Source organism: Pinus tabuliformis, chromosome 1_1, assembly GCF_031772625.1.
Source record: "Pinus tabuliformis cultivar Carrire ecotype Pingquan chromosome 1_1, CPIR1, whole genome shotgun sequence".
Taxonomy (NCBI): domain Eukaryota; kingdom Viridiplantae; phylum Streptophyta; class Pinopsida; order Pinales; family Pinaceae; genus Pinus; species Pinus tabuliformis.
Genome location: NC_142297.1, coordinates 942,836,487 through 942,856,675, shown reverse-complemented (window position 1 = coordinate 942,856,675; position 20,189 = coordinate 942,836,487).

Here is a 20,189-nt window from a genome sequence, read left to right as displayed (position 1 = left end):
TGCAGATACTTGGTGCTGCTACTACTACAAAGGTGGTCTCTCGGAGGGATCCTTAGAGGAACAGTTTGGAGTATGTTCGGATGAAGGTTGGAGGTGCTGATATACTCACTATGGTGGATAGTGGGGCTTCTCACAACTTCATGGGTGAAGATACTGCGAGAAGAATTGGGCTAAAATTTGTATCGGTGAAGGCACAGATGAAGGCAGTCAATTCTCCTCCTAATAATGTTCTTGGTATAGCTGAAAAAGTGGACACAACACTTGGTGAGTGGATAGGGAAGGTCGACTTCACTATAGTGTGGATAGATGACTACGAAGCTGTATTAGGAATGGAATTCATGAAACAGTTTGATGCTATGATTGTTCCACATTTGAGGAAGTTGTACATTTACGATGGAAGGGAAGATGTACCCATTGGTGTACCAACCATTGGAGTGACAAGGCCTGATTGTAAGTTGGCAGTGATGCAAATGGAGGACGAGAAGCGGATGGAAGACATGAGTAAGCGGTTGTCCATGGTTGAGACAAAGCTTACCGAGCAGTCATTGGTCATCAGGACTCTTTCAGATAGTATCTTGGATTTGTCAAGAAGGCTAGAAGTGGTTGAGGATGATGATGATGATGAGGAGGCATATGTGAGGCCAAATGTCCAGGAGGAGGATCGAGTCACTTATCTACAGAGGATGGAGATAGAAGATCCTAACAGATGGATTGAGATGATTAGTGAGGGTGAGCCTTCAGGCTCTACTCCCTCCACATCTTCTTAGATGACAAAGAAGATGGGGCTCATTGTTAGATGCTCATGGCAGATGGTGCAGGGATGGCTTGGCATCAAGCATCATGACATGTTGCAAATGGGATGGAGTTTCCATGGACCTGAACATGGTGGTGAGATTCTTGGTGAGTCCGAGATGTGGAAGAAATCCGAGATAGACTGGTGAAGGCATAAGGATGTTCACTCTCATGGCTTGAGCGTGACAGTTGGATTAGCTACACAACTAGTTCAAACATGGGGTCCGGAAGTGTACAGAGAGATGTTGGCATCAGGCAGACAAGGAAGATAGTTCACAAGATCAGGACGACACATGGTGGAGATGGAGTTCTACATATGTTGTAGGGATGTTTGCAATATGTGGAGGAATTGACATCAGGGACCAAGGATGAGACAAACATTGATGTTGATCTTGGTGGATGGCTACCAAGATGGTATGTTGTCGAGGAAGACAACGATTTCAGGTGGAGGAGGATGTAACGACCTGCAGTTCTGGGTGCGCAGGTGGAACGTGCGTGCGGGTGGGTAGCTGCAGTTGGGCGAAGTGCGAGCTCACGACTTGAGGTGCGATGTTATGATATGCACGTAAGAGGAGGGCGAGCATTGGTTTATACGGATGAGAGCATGTGTTAAATGTTATGGAGGCCGACCTACAACTTAAGGCAAAGTCGACATATAGTTGAGGCGTTTGCGATGGAGTAGGGGCTTTGGGCGAGTCGGCTGGGCAGCCAAGACTACGCCCTATGATTGATATATATTGCAATGCATTGGATGGCATTTGGACATCAACTCATCGCTCAACATCATTCACTCATGTAGGAGAGGTGCAAAACTACAAGGTGGATGCACAAGAGAGGAGAGGCACAGATTTGGAGGATGCGCCCGTTCTTGGGCAAGGCCGCACAGAGTTAGGTGTCCTTCTTGGTTTTGGGTGAAGGTGCGGGCAGGAGCACCCGGTGGTAGGGTGAGGGCGTGCACGGGTGTGTGGCGTCCGACGGACGATTGAGGCGTGCACGGGTGTGTGGCACCCGGATTGTGCGACGACTTGGTGTGGGTGTCTTGGCGACTCGGGTGAGCGCCCGCCCAACGTGCAAGTGTGCACAGTGACTTGGTGAAGTGTTGAGATAGTGAACGGAGGTGTGTCTCAGGCAGAGGTGCCCGTGTGTGGCGACTTGGAGGCGCGCCCAAGTTGGGAAAACAACACGATCATGCGACAAGGTGAACGAAGCATTGGTGAGTCATGCGGCGACCGTGCGGAGGTGCCGACGAGCTAGGCAACCGAGTTTTGCCTTGGATTGTAAATTTGGCTAAGTATGAAACTTGGGGTTTCCAAGTATACTTGTAAAGCTTTGTAAACTATTGTATAATATATTGATTCGGGCAGACTCATTGTTCAGGGAGTTGCCCCTCCCTTTATACTGTGCAATTGTGTTCTCGTTTATAATTGCTGTTGATAATGAATGTGTATGGGTTTTCATCGGTATAAAGGATAACATAATAATACTTGGTTGTGAAACACAAACTATGTAGGAGTAAGTGGTTAGGCGTAGTCAACGAACATAAGTATTAGTGAAAAAAAAGTGTTCGGTGGTGCCGCACCTCGCTAAGAGCGGTTGAAAGACTATCGCCGGCTTGGGGGCATGACACTCCCTATGCAGAGCTCGTACTCTATGGGTTGGGAATTTTGATGAGTAAAGGGTGATTGACGTGTATCATGGAATCGACGGTTTTTATAGCTATGAGAGTTAGAAAAAGATAAACATTTGAGCACTAATAAGTTATGGAGACTTGCCTAATGAAAATATTCTCACCTTTGTGTAATGAAAATATTCTCACCTTTGTGCAAGATGAAGATCAACTCCCACGTATTATAGTAGATTCACATTTCGTTATAATAAAGTGAAGTGATTTTTAATTCACAAGTATATATTCAAGGATCGAATTCGATCATGTGTTATAAGAGATGCCACTTTCAATGTGATACATCATAATAACAATTATTTAGAGTAATACGTTTTCTTGTTGGGCAATCCTCTTTTTCCAATCATAAATAATTGGGGAATCACCATTGATAGTGATATGGAGATGCTTATCCTTTTTGTCACATGAGAATGCTGATTATCACTAATATAAGGGACGTATATTTACTTGTATTAGAGGGAATGTGACTTTTGTCTGATCGAGAAAGGAGTCTGAATTCCCTTTATCAAGGAAGAAGTGACCATTCAATTGATATCTCCCTCACTATATTACAGAAAGGTCACTCTTCTTTAGATCAATTACCCTTTTTTTTTGCTATTGAGATAAGATTTACTATAAGGAATATATTCCTTCCTATATATTAGGAAGGAGAATTATCACTATTAGGTTGAGATAAGGAAGTCCCTAAAATGATTTTATTGGCATTTTGGTCTTGTAACAAAGGAATCATTAACTATGAGAGATGTGAGAAGGGACTTAACAATGCGTTGCGTAATAAAGTGAAAAATTTAATTAAACATGAGTCTGAGATGCCAATGGGAGTAAATTCATAATGAAGGATTTGAATTAGAGCTTAGATAGAAAGGAAAAAGGGAGAAAAATGTTGATGCCCCCACCCCGAGCGGCACCTAGACTGTCCAAGTCTTTCACAATTGGAGCATCAAACAAAGGGGTGAAGGACTAAATATTCCTCAACCCTATAAAGAGTGCACCTATTTAACCCTTTCCAACCTCTTTTCTACCCATTATAATAGATCAACATCTAATTCCCCATCACTCTTTTTATTAGACCATGGTGAGTCGGTAATAATTCTCCATCACTAACAATGTAAAGATTCTACTCTTTAAGGAACACTTCCATTTCCATAATAGACTCCGCAACCACTTGTTATCATGATCTTTTAAGTTAAAGGTAATATTTTCATAAGCAAAACTTTCAGTAAGGGTTCTAGAATTCCTAATCCACATCCAAACCAACTTGTCCACCTCATCTCAAATAAGACCTGCATTCTGAGAAAGGAGTCATGTGAATGACCTTCATTCAACATTCAAATCTGCATTTAAACCTAAATCCTCTTCATAGCTGAAATATATATTGAGTTATCTTGGGCTCCCTAAACCCCTACATCTCCAAGCACCATGAAGCCATGATCCTCTAGATGCATTTTGAGAACCTAGGAAAGCAAATAATTACTAGTTTACCTAACCAATGGGTCTTCTCCCTACCTTACTCATTCCCCCTACCAACCTTCCAAGCCACCCAACTACCAATAGTAGGAAGCACTAAAACCAATCCTTTCCACATTTTTTATGCCCCTTTCATAGGCTTCTCCTAAGTTCTTATCCATTGTTCCATGTACAAAAATATACATGAAATATTTATGCCTCATAATTTTGCCCAAAACCTTGATTAAATATAAACATCTAACAACTTTTACCTGCCAATGTTGAACCAAATTATATATATGCATTATTTTTACCGCAACCTTCAACCTTGTATGATTTGGATAGATTTTTCCATTTTATCCATCGAACACTCTCCTTCCATCTATTTTCAAACCACAAGAATCTAAAACATATCCTCCTGATTCTATCGATAATGTTGTTTTGCGTATGCACCAATACAAGCCAATAAATGGGAATACTCTCAAGGACACTTTTAAAAAGGCAATCATCCTTTGATATATAACAATCTATGGCACTCACAACTAATATTTTCTTCCACTTTATTGTACAAGCACATCCATTGGGAACAATAAATGGGTTTGAAATTCAACTTCCAATGCTAAATTATCAAAAATGATTGGAAATATATTTCAGCTAATCTGCATCCTAATTTTTAAACAAAAAGTTTTGAAAAAAATATTAACAATTTCCCCACTTCATCACCATTGCTTCCCCATAAAGGAGAGCATCATGGATGAATAAAAATTGTGCCAACATTTCTTGATCAATTACCAAAATTCCCTTAATAAAACCATTAACTCTACTGGTATATGAAATTATGCTTAAACTCTCCACAACTAGTAGAATTAGAAAAGGGGACAATAATAAACATTCCTTCAACATCCTTGAGGTTTTAAAAAAACTCGATGGATAACCAATGAAAAAGATTGCAAAATTCACTGACAAAACAAACACCATTATCTAGTTGACGACTTCTACACTCAATTTGTTGTGTAGAAGAACCAACCTAAGAAAGGTCCAATTGACGTTGTCATATGCTTTTTCCAAATCAAGCTTCATGAGTACCGCCATGATATTTTTTTAATTTAACGGAATGCAACCCCACTTAGGTAGAGCCTATGGCATCTAATATTTGACAATTAAAGATAAACACAATCTCTTCATCATATATATAACTTGATAGAACCCTTTCAACACTATTCATAATTATTTTCATGAACACATTATAAAACAAATTGCATAAAGAGATAGGAATAAAATTGTCAAAGGATAAAGGATTTTACTTGTTAGAAATTAAGGAAACGACCAAAAATCCTTCATGAAACCATCGATTCCTCTGCCACCCTTTTTTCTCATCGACTAAAAGATCAAAACATTTAAGATAAAACACCACTATACACCCATCAAAGTCTAGACTGTTCCTTTTTTAAAGATTGAAAGAACCTGCTTCAATCCATCTTTAAAACGATATCCTCAATTTTATAATTCTGCTTATTAAAAACTGAAGAAATAACCTAATTATCCTCATTCCCACGATATTTTATATCTTGTTTAATGTAAATTTTCATTGTAAATCTCAATAATTTTTTATTTATTTTTATAATGTTGATTCTATTTTTTAAATATTTCATAAAAGAAAAACATTTTTCACTTTGTAGTATGGCTTTCATGATATCTTTATGACACGTTTCCTTTCGCTTATCCTTTATATCTTTATGGCATAAGAATTTCTCCTTAAATCTAGTTGCAATAGTGCTATTGATATTATCAATATTTTGAATAGTGACCTCCACTTGAATCCCTTAGCGACTTATCTATAAAAATAAGATTATTATGTCAACCTCTCGCGAGTCTCTTGTTAATTTTATTATAATTCAAATCAACATTAAGAAATTTATGCACAAGTATCCTTGTTGTGGAAGCTAATCCCAAATGACTTATTGGTTTTTTATCTATGCATGAAGTTCTAATTTTTGTTTTTCATATAGTTGAAAGAACAATAGGGTGGTCATCTAGTAATTATATTCATGGATAAGTAAGGTGGTCAAATAAAATGCGGAGGGTTTCAAAGAATTCAATTATAATAGGGATATTAAAGGGATATTAAAGGTTTTCATCTAGTAATTATATTCATGGATAAGTAAGGTCGTCAAATAAAATGTGGAGGGTCTCAAAGAGTTCAACTATAATAGGGATATTAAAGGCATTCTTTGAATTGGTTTCTTCATTTAAGTATTTTATTTTAATATTTTGTTTAAATTATTTGGTAATTACTATTATTTCTTTTCATAGCTTTATTGAAATTACTATATTTTGTTTAAATTATTTGGTAATTATTATTATTTCTTTTCATAGCTTTTTAGAAAGTTTTATTGAAATTACTATATTGGTAATTGTCAGTGATAAAATTAAATCTTGCAATACATAGTAATAGTAGTGAGAATTTGTAACTAGCATTAACAATTGCAACAAGCTTAGTGCTAAGAAATTATTTTAAATGCATAAAAAATTTGAGAAAAGATGTATTAAGTTTGACATTAATTAAGAATTGCAACAAGCTTAGTGCTAAGAAATTATTTTAAATGCATAAAAAAAATTTGAGAAAAGATATATTGAGTTGGACCTTAATTAAGAAATGTATACATATATTAGTGAACTTATATTCACTCGAACATATTATAAATCCCTAAATTTAATTTTTAGAATGAATGATGAAAAGACAAATGCTCTCATTACATAATAACATACTCATTACCTTATAAATATAATGAATAATATAAAACTCTAAATAATAACACTGTGGACTCTATGATATTTGTGTTTATAAATATAATGAATAGTACAAAACTCTAAATAGTAACACTATGGACTATATGATATTTGTGTTAATTGATTGTGTACTTAAATATATAATGTTAGCAATGTAAGGAAAAAAGGTTATATTTATTTTATTCTGAAATACATAAGACAAAGCAAAGTATTTGCGATAGATTGTTTAAATTTGAAAAAAAATCTATAAAATATTATCCATGTATTAGCTTTTTTTTTATATTAAAAACTTTTTATTCTTTGGTTAAACTTTAAATACAAAATTATATTTTTATTTTTAATAAGCAAACTCCAACTTTCAAGATAAAAATGAGAGCAGAAATATATATGCTAATTTATACCATTACACTACAAAGTATTAAACATGTGGAAATTTACATGGTTTTTTAAAATATAAGAAGACCACTGTGACAAATAATTAAAAGAATAAAATATACCAACTCAATTTATAAAAGGAATAATAACACTGTGGACTCTATGATATGTGGACTCTATGATATTTGTGTTTATAAATATAATGAATAGTACAAAACTCTAAATAGTAACACTATGGACTCTATGATATATGATATTTGTGTTTATAAATATAATGAATAGTACAAAACTCTAAATAGTAACACTATGGACTCTATGATATTTGTGTTAATTGATTGTGTACTTAAATATATAATGTTAGCAATGTAAGAAAAGAAAGTTATATTTACTTTTACTCTGAAATACATGAGACAAAGTAAAGTATTTGCGATAGCAAACTCCAACTTTCAAGATAAAAATGAGAGCAGAAATATATATGCTAATTTATACCATTACACTACAAAGTATTAAACATTTGGAAATTTATATGGTTTTTTAAAATATAAGAAGACCACTGTGACAAATAATTAAAAGAATAAAATATACCAACGCAATTTCTAATTCCTTCTACAACTAAATAAATTTATATGTTACCTTTTGGAAATTTACATAATCCTCATTAGATAAACATCCAGATACTCTTTTAAGTTTTCATCGCTTTCTCCATCTCGTTTTTAGAGATGGTTGTCGTCAATACTATGGATCTCACACAGTGAAACGGTTGGCATTAACACTGATAACAATAGATGTTTGAGTGGACAATTATTTTTCCTGCTTCATTTGCTTTCCTTCCGAGCGCCCAACTAATTACTTTCGTTACCTTGTCTTCTTGACAAGAAGTTGGATTGGGTGATGCACATTGACAAGAAATTATTAAGTGAAAATATCATGAATGAAACAACGTGAATTAGCTTCTCTCCATGTGCGTCGTGCATCTGCAAAGACATTTAAATCTGACTCTCATCTTATTTGATTCTTTATGTCGCTGACACGATAGACTCATGAGGCCTTCACCTCATATATAAATTGCCCGTCTCCTTTCGCGTAGGTTTGGCATGTTGTCGGGTAGGGATACACACGCTCCATAGGCAAGAGCACATATGGCGGGCTTACAATAGATGAGCGATATGACAGCTCCTCTCCGTTATTCTTTCTGTCTACCATGTGATGGTACCTGTTATCGTGCTCCCTGATCTGACGGATGTGCGAATTTGATTTGTATTAATATACGCCTTAGATGTTCTGAGAGGCAAGAAATTACAAGTGCAGTCCCATACAGATAGATAAACAGATCTTGATCCTGAGAAAGAGAAAATTAAGAGATTGTGCATTGATCGCAATCATGAGTACTGTTCTAGTTTCTCTTGGAGCGTCTCTGCAGTCATTGATGCCTGCCGTTGTAGGTAGTCATGGCAAGCATAAGAGGTCACGCAGCATGCCGGTGTCCAGAGCACACCCGATCCTGGCAGATTTTCAGTACCAACTTCGAGCTAAGGTAGAGATGCTCATGCAACAACAACAGCAGCCGGAATCATACAATATTTCCACTGCATGGCTTGGACAAGCGCTGGAGGTCGTGCTTTTCACCTACTCTAGTTTTAAGGATTTGTACCCGCACATGCAGATACACAGCAATACAGACGGAAAATGGTTGAGCCGACATATGGAGGACCTGGTCAATCTGCTTGATGTGTGCAATATGTTGAAAGAGTGCATATCAGAAATAAGGAAACAGAACATGTCAGTACAGATAGCCCTCCATGGCCTACTTCACGCCCATGCCCATCGCATGATGGCTAATCAAGTGGTGAAAGCGAAGAACTCCCTTGGCAATTGCATGGACGAATTAAGGAAGAACAAGGACTTGGAGTCCAAGTTAGCAAAATGCATGTCCACTTTGAAGCGAATGACCGATAACCTTCACCCAACAACAACAACGGCAACATCAATGGACCGATCAACCGTCGAGGACGCCATCAAGGAAGCGAAGGCCATTACCATATTTTCCTGCACTGCACTTGTGACTTCTCTTTCCTTCAACACACCATGCCGCTCAATTATGCCAGGTTCAGGCTTTCTTACAAAGAAGAAAAGGAGCACTACTCTCCCTCTCATAGACATCAACAGCATGACCAATATGATTCAAGAGAAGTTAAAGGAAGCAATGGAGATGCAGAGAAAGAGGTCATCATCATTCAAGTTTCTCTTGCAAGAGTTGAAAAGGGTGGATGTTACAGTTGGAAACCTCAACAATTTACTGGACAGAGACATCATGAACAAGACGTCCAAGTTGTCTTCCAACATGCAAGATGAACTTAAGGACTCCATCGATGCAGTCAGCACGTCCACCACAGAGTTGGAAAGCGCTCTCATCCACATCGACCACAGAATCAATGAGCTCTTCAGACTGCTTATCTCTAGCAGAGTGGCACTTCTGAACAATCTCAGTACTCTCTCGTCATGATCGCCGATCAGATCAATCCAGGTACAGATGCAAAGGATGCGGCATGTCCAATAGTCATGTATGCATTACATCCATATCCGCACGGCCTACTTCCCTGCCAAATTGGCATTTTTAAAGTTTGGTAAAGGAGTACATCCTTCACATTCCCTCATGAGTCGTCGTGTCTTCCTCATATACATACTGTCCTTTTCATGACCATATACATGGCTGTAACGTATACTTTTATACATACGAATCAATACAAAATGGAAATGACTTTTGTCTACTGGATTTTCTTAGGGTGTAATTAATTGATCAAGTGTCATATATATATATAATTTCTTTTACGTTATATATAAAGATTTCATCTCTTAATATCAGCTCAAATTGTACATTTTTCCAATTTCATTTCTTAACATCCCCTCAAATTGTACATGTTTCCAATCACCGTGCTCGCTTCCCATAGAGATTCAAGAAACGGCCTACAAAGCGTTGAAGCAATTCAACACTTCAATGAGGATTTCGTTTAATAATTATATATTAATAATTTTAGTTAGGGTACGTATTTAATTTCGTAATAGCTATAATATATTCTCTTCCCTTTCTAAATTGTTATTGTATCTATAATATACTCTCTTCCATGTCTAAATTTTTATTGTGGGATACAATTTCGTTGAGCATAGATATTCACCCAATAATCTATTATGAATTTCCATTGAGCATGTGATTATGATTAGATTTTTTTAATTCCGGATCTATTTTGCGTGGAGGGAACAAACATTTCATCACATTTTACACTGTAAAAAAATGTTTGTACTTTTACGGATTTGATCTTTCTCGACTCATGATAGACCCAGACAATGTTTGTACTTTTACGGATTTGATCTTTCTCGACTCATGATAGACCCAGACTTAGATGGATTTAGGCTCGTTTAAATGTTTTGTAAAGTTATTTATTATTATTATTATTATTAGATTTGTAGTTTGGTGACATGACCAAAATTTCAACTTTAATGACGGACCAAGAAACATTCTTACACATCGGGGTCATATTGGACTGTAGAATGCACCTCTTAACACAGTGAAGAGGACCGAGTTTCATTGAACATGTATACTAATATTAAATTAAATCTTTTTAATATTAAATTAGATCTTTTTAAACATCGAATCCAGTTAGAGTATCTTTGGGGATCAAATATCTACAGTTAGTTTTGATTTATTTTTTAAATTACAAAATTTTAAAACGAAAGTTTGTAAGCTTAGGGATTTGAGATTCTCTCATCTCCTAATAGATAATAGACATGGAGAAGATGAATTAATTTTTTAAAGTAATTAATATCCCCACTGTTAGCAAGATATATTACAATCAATTCGTCATTGGTTGATCAAAAATTAAAGAAACAATTTCTAGAGTGAACATTATAAAACAGAACAAATTATTTTGTAAATTTTTTGATATATTGATTGGTCGACAGCCCTTGGGTCTTATCTTTCAATGATGCATTATGACGGGCTTTTGGACGTTTGGAGTTATGTAATGTATGATGGTCAGTGTGTGAAGTTATGTTGTGTACAATTATTTGTAATGTCAACTAATATGCGCATTGAGCATGAAACGATGAACACAGAGAAACAATGAGCAAATTTTAAATGGGACAACATTTTCTACAAGACATGATAAACCATACAACTATTAAATAATTTGATCACAGGAAAAAATCCAGTGGTTACATAAATATGACTCAGCATGGGACCTACTCAAGTAGGTCGGGGTCAGATCTCTTCTTCTCTCTACTTCGCTGTTTCTTTCTTGACGCACGTGGAGAAGGGCCCGACCACTTCTCATACCCAACTACCGATTATGGCACACTTGAGGTCGAGGTCGGGCTATTTACCCATGCGTTAATTTTTCCCTCTGCTCGTTTCAATTCTCCACTGTTCGACTATCTGCGAGGCCCACTCATCTTGTTCATATTCATATTTCAATGTATTTTGTATTTTTCAGAGATCTGAAGATATTATCTTCATGTAATGACAATGTCAACATATATTTACATGATCAACTTATATATATACCTTTATTTTTTTGAAAGAGACTATACATGTATTATTGCTACTAGTAGTGATAATATCAATCATATAGAGACTATACATGATCAACTTATATCTATACCTTTATGTTTTTGAAAGAGACTATACATGTATTATTGCTACTAGTAGTGATAATATCAATCTATTAGTCAGATAATAATGATAATGACACAAAAAACTAGGTATAAAGCATGGAAATGGTTCTGTGTCACATTTGTGCAATCCAAACACTTCATTTTATTCTCTCACCCAGCTTTCATTGCGACCAAAGTCTCTTTGTTTCTTCATGTGTCGTAGGTCTCCTCTGCATGGACTCCTCCCTTACAAATAAAATTTTGAATTCGCTCACTAATGGGACCTCAACTTGAATCCTGCTAGCGTTCCCTCTCGTTCTTCGTTCGCACATTAGTAACAAAATTATTATTAATGTAATTTATATTAATTTTAAAATAATATTAAGAATTTAATTTTTATTTTTATTTTAAATAAAACTGACTTATAAATAAAATAAAGATGTTGAATTTATTTATAAATAAAATAGCTCTTATTCCATTTACTTTTAGATAATCATAATGTGTCAAACTAAAATACAAACATTTTTTATTATTTGATCGAACCATTCAGGTTTTATCACAATGACTATAAAACATTTAAATGCAAAGGACTTGATTAATGGGCCATGGGCAGCGTGCCAGTGTACGATTAGCCATTTTGATGGACAACCCAAGTGCATTTTCAAGGGTTGAATTAAATACAATGTACGATGAGCTCATCGATATGATAGATTGCAATTTTACACATTAAAATGCAAAAAAGTTGCTCGTAAAAAATGTCAAGGAAATTTAATATAACAACGCCTTTGCTCAATTCCATAAAGCAAGTTGGGGTCGGGGCTTTTCTTCATTCACCAAGTTCTTTCACTGCCCACTCTCAAATCCCAACTACTGAACAAAACTTACGCAGCAAGGTGGGAACACAATAAGGAAACAAAGCTACACAATTCCCAAAGTAGGTTGTGGTCATTTTACTCCTTCCTATTTGTAGCGGTCTTGTAGCTGATGTTTGCAACTATCGACTAAGCGACGACCCAAGTGCATTTGCAAGGGTGTTGAACTAATACACTCGAATGCATAAAAGCACAATCAATATTGAACGAAAAGAAAAACATGAATGTCCTTTCCTTCATCTTGCAAAGGAAAGTGGGCCCAAATGGGGCGATCGGGAGGTTGGGTCCAACTTTGGGTCCAACTTTGACATTCGAGGTTAGGCCTCTCCTCCTTTTGCATTTAAAAATAATTTAATTATACTATTGGAAAAATAACTAATATGCTTTTCCCATGTCATAGTGGTTCAGTCATCGAGGCATTAGCGAGAGTATTTAGGTCAAGTATAAGTCTCATTCGATGTTATCCTTCACGGCGACCATTTTTGTTATTTATAGGCCGGAATCTTGATCTCTGACCTTGTCAGGGTTGGTGCTCTTCATTGGTGCATTGATCTGGTTGACCCAAGCACATTCCCAGCTGCAACTAAATATAAAATATGGAGTTGTCTATAAAGCGACTTTTTGAAGATTCCGGTGACGGAATCCGGCGGAAGAATTGAGGTCAAATCTTGATTTCTTGCAGTTAAAATGGATTTTTAACTGCATATTTGGATTCAGCACCCTGAAAAACCCCTGGGACGCTTTCATTGTGCAGAAACTAGCTATCAAACTTGCGATTCCAATAATTCCTGCCGGATTTCTACCGGAAAAATCCGCCGGAAAGACTTTCAAAAAGTCGCGTTATAGACAACTGCATAAAATATAGGCGTATATGCAATTTATATTTCTATTCATTTATATACTTTTCCACATATGTATTAAATATGCTAATTTCAAATTTTCTATAATATATCTATATATATATATATATATTTTTATATTTCTATTCATTTTTATAAATTAATTAATTATTTTATTTGCAAAACAAATAATAAAAAATCTTTGACGTGGTAGTGGTTTTGTGGCCCACGTCACAGTGGAAGTATTAAGTTCAATGATCAATCAGAGTCAGTGCTTTCGAGGGCCACTTTCATTGTTTTTGGGCCCAACCTCGACCTTCGACCTATTTAGGGTCGGTGCTCTTCCTTGATGCATCGACCTGGTTGACTGACGCACATTCCTAACCTTACCTATATATATATATATATATATATATATATATATATATATATATTCTCAGCGTGGCAGTAGCACATTAGCGCAGGTGGCAATAGTCATCTGAAAGCCTTAACGGAGTGGGGCCTATCCATGAGCGGGCCCAGTTTTAGTTGAGTATTGCATGTGGAAGTATAACATTGTGACAAGACCATCCATCTTCCAGGTGGCAATGCTTTGATGGCCCTGGTGGGAGTAGTCAGTTCAAAGCCTAGTTGGGGCCCTCTCTATTCATTGGTATGACCAACTTTTTTATTTCTAGTTCCGACCCCTGACCTATGACCTAATCGGGGTCATTTTTCATCATTGGTACATTGTAGTCATTGTCGGTCCCGTTCCTTGGTACATTAACGTGGTTGACGGTGGGCTATTCCCGACTCTGACTACATCCCAACACCTGATGCTTTGCTCATTTGTTCATCTCGGTAAATTTGTTTGCTTCTAGCTTAGTGCTTCTTGTGCTGCATAGTGATAGGGTTATTTGTTGTTGTCCAATTTGAAGATACCACAACTAGGTCAAGATGCGACTCTGTGCAAGGCCTAATTGAGCACTTCACTATATTTTGGATCTGGTGGATTTTACCAAGGTTTCTCTAGCATAGATTTGCCTATGGCTCAGTTGCAGTTGTTGTGCAATCGGCTCAACCTTCATGGATGTGCTACCACATCCACAATTGATCACTACAACTTCCACTGGTTCAATCCCTCCAAGGCTTTCGACAAGGCGACTATTTCCTAGCCCATCGGGTTCTCAGAGAACAAAAAAGGCCACTTGAAGATTGGAATTCAGTAAGGGAATGTGGAATATGTCTTCCAGGTTCAACTACGACCTGAAACACTATGGAAAAATGTGCATTGGGTGCGTTGTATACATGTAAACGTTTATACATTGGGGACAGGGAATTTCGTGCATGTCTACGTAGACAATATTTCAGCCACTTGTTTCTAAGAACTTGGTGGCTCCTGTAGAGCATTCAATTCAAGTGATACTAAAGCGAGTCAAGTCAATGCTAAGGAAGTCTGCAGAGTGGTGCTGCCGGCCATAGGAATTTCAACAATCATACAATGCAAATCAATCACTCGGCTAGATACAAAAGCCTTCATGTAAAGTTATATTTTTGCTAATATCACCAAATACATTATGTGAGATAGCATTGTGACCCTCACGAACTAGGAATCTGGGTTTTACTTTCACTATTGAAAAAATCCATTTAAAAAAACATATGTGAATTTAGAATTATAAACATTTTTTTCGCTTTCACTATTCGTTATCTACAGTCAGGCTCCTGAATAGGAATATTTTTCATATTTGTTTCCATTTAAGTGTTGCAATTGCATTTAAAAGCATTGTAAACATTAAGTAATATGAATGTTTACACTAGTTATATTTTCAAAAAAAAATAGAGCTAGTCTCAACTACGACAAAGAATATTTCTACACAACGAGGAAAAAATCAGAAGGTTATACCATAAAGAAACTTGAATTTCCTAAAAAGTGCATCTTCCTCTAAGAGAGAAATATAGAAAAATTGGAAAATTTCCATTGTATATAGAAAAATGTATAGGCTATTTTTTCATTAATATAATATACATATATAATTTTTTGGCGAATCTTTCACTAAATTATAAAATTTTGTTAAATGTTGCAAATTTTTCACTAGGTTATATAGTAGTGCAAATTCATGGCTAATCTTCTTAAAAATTTAAAAACATTATAAAATATTGGTGATTCCTGGATAATATATAGAAACATATATAATAATAAGAAAAATATTTAGTTAAACTATAATATACTAATTTTCCATGTTTGGGAAAAGAAAAATCACGGAAATGTTGCTGTAGGTTCTTATTATATACTATTGCAAATATTTTTTGCATGTTTTTATCATGTTTTACCACAAAGGTCTTATCACATCCCAAGAGAAACTAGTTGGAAAGGCACCCCAAAAGGCATGTGATGTTGAACTAAAGGTATTCTTTTGCTCAAACTTGGTCTTGACACATCTAGATAACTCATTCATATTCTATGTAGCTCATATTCTATAGGCTTCACATGAAAATAAGGTCTATGAATAGATATATCAAAATCATGAATATTTACATCAAATTCTTTTGTTTTATTATACATTGCTTTTCTAAAAGGTATATACTTCTCTAATTCCTTGAGTTCAAATAAACCAACAACTTTAAAATATGGTGCTTCCTCATCATATGTAGGTTTTTCACCTTACTTTTTGGATCATAACTATTGTAGTAGTTGTTGCACTTTAGTCTACATTTGACAACTCTAATAATGTTGAATTGGTAACCAATTATTTGAAATCACTCAAAATGAAAAATGAGAATGAATGGAAGATAAATATGCATTGAAACTTAATTTCCTACATGACAAAGAAAAAAAGTAATAATACAAACTCATTAAAAGGATATTGTTGTTGAGTTAAAAAATATAACAAAAATATAAACAATAGTCTCTGCATGTTCATTACTTGGAAAAATATGCCACAAAACAATCACCATCAAGGGATTTTTCACTTCAAGAATGGTAGTGCACTAAACAATCTATAATTCTCAACTAATTACATGTGATGTTTTTTTTGTATTCATATCAAAGTATAATTGCATTAGATGAGTGTCAATCTCATGATAATAGGTCGCATATGATGAATGCATAGGATCTTGGTGCATAGACCATTTTTCTCTTCGCTTAACTAAGAAGAGCTCATTTTCTTATCTTAACAAGCATAACGTATTTTCAAAGAAAATATAAAATAAAAATAGTTTATTTTAAAAGAAGAAGATTCTTTAGTGGCACCACAAAGTGAAAGGAAATAAAAACTAAAAAACTAAAATCTTTCCTTGAATAATCAAATATATAAAGAAATTAATAATTATTATGAAAAACACATTGAATGCCCATATAATAATTGAAATCATATATTAATCATAATATCATATCATTCTCAAATAGACATAATAAAAAGAAAAACAAAAGGTATTTTAACTCAACATAGGTCTTTAAATTTAACTAAAACCCTTAAATCAATAAAATAATATGAAACAAATCATGCCTTAATAAGAGGTTCAATTAAACATCAAATGAAAACTAGAAACATGTATGAGATCGTAATTTTGAACCAAAATACACCCTAAACTTTCAAATTTGGAAAAATAATCCAAATGAAACAAATAAACAAACCATTAAAAGTGACCAAGATATTATAGCTACACTTAAAAAAAAAAGAGAAAAAAACCAATAAAATTTCGATTCTCATTTGAAAACCCCATTTGAAAACCAGTCGATGATGACCCACCAATTCCACTTCATAAATGTTTTCGTTGACGGTGTACAACACATTATATTTTGCATAAATCATGTTGTCGTTTCTTACACAACATTCCTCATAACCATAGTTCAACAGAAGGCCAACAATGTTGGGATCAATGGTATCCGTTGGGATATGATCACCGTAAACACTACTCATAACTCTCTTACACATGGCTAGCCCAAAGAATATGTGCTCGCAATTGCACCATCGCTCTTGCAAGTCCATTTTCTGGTAGTCGAACTTCAAGCGAGTTGAAAATGGCACACAACTCCTTCAAACGTCGAGTGAAGCTCATCACAAAGTTGGCAGTGTCACTCTCGGTGCCATGGACACCCGTAGCGATCGTAACGATGGCTTGATTCAGGTGGCGTGCGCCAACTAAGAATTCCAATAAATGTGATTTATTTCTGAGATTGAGCATGTGAGGAAATTTCCACATACAGTTCACTATTACAAAATCCCCCTCTTGGGAGGGCAGGATGTACTTCAAGCCTTTCAAATTCATTTCTTGGTACGAAAATGGTATCCCCGAAAATCTTGCATACTTCGAAAACCTTCTTCCGGTATGTCCAGAATAGTGTAGACACTCGTCCTCCTCCTCTTCTGCCCATTTGATTGCTCTGATTTTCAAGTGACGAACATCATAATTATTCGTTAGGGCCTCTATTAATAATTGCCATTACATGCCCTCCATGATATCAAAGTCAACGATATGGATTCCCACATTATTAGCATGGCTGGCTAGTTACTTGTTCGAGGCTCAAATCCTATTTCTTGATAACCAACCCTATAGGTTTTATGCTACTGGAACATGATCTACTAAAGGACATTTTTTTGTTGGTTTCTACTTATCGGTATAATGGGTTTTGTATGGCGACAGTGATACTTCATTATATTATCCACAAATTTAAAGGGATTCATGTGTCATCGTGGATTTAGTCCATTTCCAACCCTCCAAGGATTTCCGCCGACCCCAACCAGTTTGATTTCCCAGTTGAATTCAAACATAAACAAGATACCAATTCAAACATAAACAAGATACCAATTAAGATCACTCTTACGAAAGAAATTCTTATAGGTCAATGCACATCAAGAAGGGCACATAACTTCTGTGATGTCTTATAATAATAATACAATAAGGCTTCCCTCAATCATTAAGATGGGCACATAACTTCTGTGATGTCTTATAATAATAATACAATAAGGCTTCCCTCAATCAAAAATTTTCAAAATGCCTTGTAATATCAAAATATACTAGTCTTTTGGTAGACTAGCCAGAAATACAAAAGGCTTCCTATCTCATCTTGGTTATAGTCTACTTCCATCCCCTCTAGGGCTTTTTGTTGACTCTAATCCTGGAATCACTCCAAACCTTTCCCTAGTTGAAATAAAAAATAAACAAGATATCGATTAATATAAGTCATACAAAATCCATTCCTTCACTCCAAGCCCAAGCACATACCAATCAAGTATAATTCTTTAAGAGATCAAGTGGCCATCAAGGTTGCGAGGTTGGAGTATGTAGCCAGAAATGAACAAATTGCAAAAAAATTCACTAAGCCACTTCTAAGGGAGATTTTTTAATATATTAGAAAGAATATGGGTGTGGTGCCCTTTAAGAGGCATTAAGGAGTTTTTCATTAAGCTAACTTCCATCTCAAGGTTACCTCAAAAACAAAAATCAGCTGCAAAATTTTGGAGAGTTGGTGGTGGTTGCTTAGTCACTTGTATCTCATTACATTATGAATTATTTTTCTTGCTTCTTCTTTCTCATTTCTTCAATATGTATAGCTTCTCATGTATGCAAAGGGGAGTGTCAAGCAGCTTAGGGGGAGTGTATGGTGCAACCCCTCAGCAGGAGTATGTAAACAATGGCTATGTATCTCATTTCTTCTATGTATCTTGTCTTGCCATGTAAAGCCCCTTGCTAGTGATATTAAAGTAGGGAGGGGGATTTTTTTGTGTTTAACTTCAGAAGATCAACTTCAGGAAGGAAACTTTTAGGTTGGCATCATTGGCAAAGGGGGCGTTTGTTTGCATGTTGGTGTTTCCATTGATGTCACCTGATGTCTGCCTTGTATCCATGAGTTATATGCCATGTATTGAGTCCTATATATGTCCTATAGAAGGTTTTCTTGATTTCATATTGTTTCTAGACATATAAAGCTCACTCTTGAATCTGAGCTATGAGGTTGATGTATTTTCATACATGCCTTGTAAGTATGAATTTGTTTCCTTTTATTGAGTCATAAGCATGCTTTCTGAAGGTCTTTATTGTGTGTCATGGTGTCAGAGTTATTGGGAAAGGTCGTCACAATGTCTTAAACATCCTCCTGATCAAATTCCTTAAGGAAGGAGGCCTAAAGTGGACTAACATAGGTTAGCAGTGGACACAAAGCATTACTAACATTGGTCTTAGATTAGGAACCTAAGTTATAACATAGGATAGTAGAGAAAAGAGAGTGTTACTCTATTTTGTGATTTCTGCAAATTATGCATGCATCCCAGGTGTTTTTATGAGTTTTTCCAATGGTATTTGTTCGAGACTTTTGATAAAAAGATCGAGGAAGTTTAAATAAGTTTTAGAAGGTATTTAAATTCAAAAATCTTTCTCATTATGTGAATTTAGTGGCAAGATTAATTCTAGGAGATTGATTCGAACAAATTCTATTGTGTGAAAAGAGTTATTAAGTCCTCCATCATATGATGCATTTAATGAGTTAACTACTTCATAAAATTATAAATAGGAGGAAGATATGAGTTTATTTGGTTGGTTCTTTTGGTGTGTGTGTGGGGTAAACCAAGGAGAGAATGTTCATGTTTCAGTGGTTGTAGCAGACTATGTAGAATTCAAGAATTATTGAGAGATCGGATATTAGAGGTGAATCATATTTTTGTGCAGGAATTAAATACTTGTTTTGAAGGGAGAGTGTGGAGATTTGTTCTCATAAGGAGAGTAGTTTAGTGGTAGTTGAAGGGTCCTTCATTGATGCTATCATTTGTA